Source organism: Capra hircus, chromosome 8 (genome assembly GCF_001704415.2).
Source record: "Capra hircus breed San Clemente chromosome 8, ASM170441v1, whole genome shotgun sequence".
NCBI classification, from domain to species: domain Eukaryota; kingdom Metazoa; phylum Chordata; class Mammalia; order Artiodactyla; family Bovidae; genus Capra; species Capra hircus.
Genome location: NC_030815.1, coordinates 87,617,012 through 87,620,461, shown reverse-complemented (window position 1 = coordinate 87,620,461; position 3,450 = coordinate 87,617,012). Strand labels below are relative to the sequence as shown.

At 38.5% G+C, this 3,450-nt stretch overlaps 1 pseudogene; it reads right to left on the bottom strand.

The window, feature by feature from the left end:
* On the bottom strand, nt 303-1,391 carry LOC102188046 (annotated as a pseudogene).

Genomic DNA, 3,450 nt, shown 5'->3' with positions numbered 1-3,450 from the left:
CAATGATCCTTCATGGCACTTTATTAGTGTATCTCCCATGGTAGAATTTATTCTGCAGTTATGTAGTTGCCTGTAAATTTATTGTAATAATGATAACAGGAACACCAGCCATAAGAGTTGAGACTTAATGAAAGCTTACTATATGCTACTAATTAACATATATTATTTCTATTTTACAGATGAGAATTGCGGTTTTGAGTGAATGAGTAACCTGCCATATCCAGGTCTGATTGATTCCAGAGGCTCAGTGAGCTCTTAACCACTCATTACAAAGTCATTTCCCACAGGTTATGTATTTTTCCTTACTTCTGCATTTCTGCAATGTGGAGAGAAGTAGCTTTCAAGTAACAGAACTCAGTAAATAATTTATTACACTAAACTAGACTACAGTTAGAAAGGACCACTACTATTACAGTTCATTCCAACAGGGTATCCAAACACTTCCATTCTAACAGAGCAATATTCTCAAAGTTTATACTAACACCACTAATCAGGGTTTATGATTAAACAAATCTAATGTGAACATGAGGGAAAATAGCCTATCTATTGAAAATATGTGCATTTTTATCCTTAATATGTCTATATACAGTCTGTTTTATAGAAGAAAAGGATATGTATTTCAATCATTATATATATATATATAAAAGTGTGTATACAAACATGTGTGCAAACACATGAACAAGGGCATGCACATATAAAACAGTATGGGCATGATAAAACACAAAATAAATTTATAAACAGTGAGAAAATAATACATAAATAAGTTAAGACATTACATACCTAAGAGGACAGCAAACCTGACTTTTGGATTGTGTCTTACCTCCGTGTGGATGTGCTCTGTTTGATACACAGAGCAGGATCTTGCTGAATGCACCCACTAGAGTAGGCAACTATTTACCAATCCAGTCATATTCATAATCAAACATATATCCTTTTTGATCAAACAAGTCAGTAAAAAGCTTTCTTAGGTAGTCATAATCTGGTTTTTCAAAAAAAATCTAGCCTTCTTACACACGAAGATACATTGCCATTTCTTCTGGAAAATTTTCACATTACACTTCTATTGGTGTGGCTCGTTTTGTATCTCCAATTTTCTGATATCCCTCTTTTAATGTGTCAGCTTTTAAACCTTGCCAAGGAAGACCGCCTCTCAGAAAATATATGAACATGTGACCTAAAGCTTCTAAGTCATCTCTTCTACTTTGTTCTTTCCCTAAATGTGTGTTTATGCTCATATATCTAGCTGTTCCTATAAGGCTCTTGTGTTTTTTGTATTGTATGTGTTTCTTTGTCTCTGGATCAATATATTCCTTTGCCAAACAAAAATCTATAATATGAATAACTTGCTGGGTTTTGTTTCCTGGCCAGCCTATTAAACAGTTCTCAGGTTTTCAGTTCAGTTCAGTTCAGTTGCTCAGTTGTGTCTGACTCTTTGCGACCCCATGAACAGGGGCCTTCTGTTCATCAACCACTCCCTGAGTCCACCCAAATCCATGTCCATTGAGGCGGTAATGCCCATCCAACCATCTCATCCTCTGTCGTACCCTTCTCCTCCTGCCCTCAATCTTTCCCAGCATCAGGGTCTTTTCCAATGAGTCAGCTCTCTGCATCAGGTGGCCAAAGTATTGGCGTTTCAGCTTCAACATCAGTCCTTCCAATGAACGCTCAGGACTAATATCCTTTAGGATGGACTGGTTGGATCTCCTTGCAGTCCAAGGGACTCTCAAGAGTCTTCTCCAACACCACAGTTCAAAAGCATCAATTCTTCGGCACTCAGCTTTCTTTATAGTCCAACTCTCACATCCATACACGACTACTGGAAAAACCATAGCCTTGATTAGATGGACCTTTGTTGACAAAGTAATGTCTCTCCTTTTTATTTTTTTTTCTCTCTGCTTTTTAATATGCTGTCTAGGTTGGGTGTAACTTTCCTACCAAGGGGCAAGCGTCTTTTAATTTCATGGCTGCAGTCACCATAGGCAGTGATTTTGGACCCCAGAAAAATAAAATCAGCCACTGTTTCCACTGTTTGCCACGAAGTGATGGGACCAGATGCCATGATCTTAGTTTTCTGAATGTTGAGCTTTAAACCAACTTTTTCACTCTCTTCTTTCACTCTCATCAAGAGGTACTTTGTGCTTCTTCACTTTCTGCCATAAGGGTGGTGTCATCTGCATATCTGAGGTGATTGATATTTCACCCAGCAATCTTGATTCCAGCTTGTGCTTCATCCAGCCCAGCATTTCTCATGATGTGCTCTGCATATAAGCTAAATAAGCAAGGTGACAATATACAGCCGTGATGTACTCCTTTTCCTATTTGGAACCAGTCTGTTGTTCCATGTCCAGTTCTTACTGTTGCTTCCTGACCTGTATACAGGCTTCTCAAGAAGCAGGTCAGGTGATCTGGTATTCCCATCTCTTTCAGAATTTACCACAGTTTATTGTGATCCACACAGTCAAAGGTTTTGGCATAATCAATAAAGCAGAAATAGATGTTTTTCTGGAACTCTCTTGCTTTTTCAATGATCCAGCAGATGTTGGCAATTTGATCTCTGGTTCCTCTGCCTTTTCTAAAACCAGCTTGAATATCTGGAAGTTCATGGTTCATGTATTGTTGAAGCATGGCTTGGAGAATTTGGAGCATTACTTTACTAGCATGTGAGATGAGTGCAATTGTGTGGTAGTTTGAGTTTTCTTTGGCATTACCTTTCTTTGGGATTGGAATGAAAACTGACCTTTTCCAGTCCTGTGGCCACTCCTGAGTTTTCCAAATTTGCTGACATATTGAGTGCAGCACTTTCACAGCATCGTCTTTCAGAATTTGAAATAGCTCAACTGGAATTACATCACCTCCACTAGCTTTGTTCGTAGTGGTGCTTCCTATGGCCCACTTAACTTCACATTCCAGGATGTCTGGCTCTAGGTGAGTGATCACACCTTCGTGATTATCTGGGTCGTGAAGATCTTTTTTTACAGTTCTTCTATGTATTCTTGCCACCACTTCTTAATATCTTCAGCTTCTGTTAGGTCCATACCATTTCTGTCCTATATTGAGACCATCTGTGCATGAAATGTTCCCTTGGTATCTCTAATTTTCTTGAAGAGATCTCTAGTCTTTCCCATTCTGTTGTTTCCTCTATTTCTTTGCATTGATTGCTGAGGAAGGCTTTCTTATCTCTCCTTGCTATTCTTTGGAACTCTGCATTCAAATGGGTATATTTTTCCTTTTCTCCTTTGCTTTTCACTTCTCTTCTTTTCACAGCTATTTGTAAGGCCTCCCCAGACAGCTATTTTGCTTTTTTGCATTTCTTTTTCTTGGGGATTGTCTTGATTCCTGTCTCCTGTACAATGTCACGAACCTCCATCCATAGTTCATCAGGTATTCTGTCTATCAGATCTAGCCCCTTAAATCTATTTGTCACTTCCACTATATAATTGTAAGAGATTT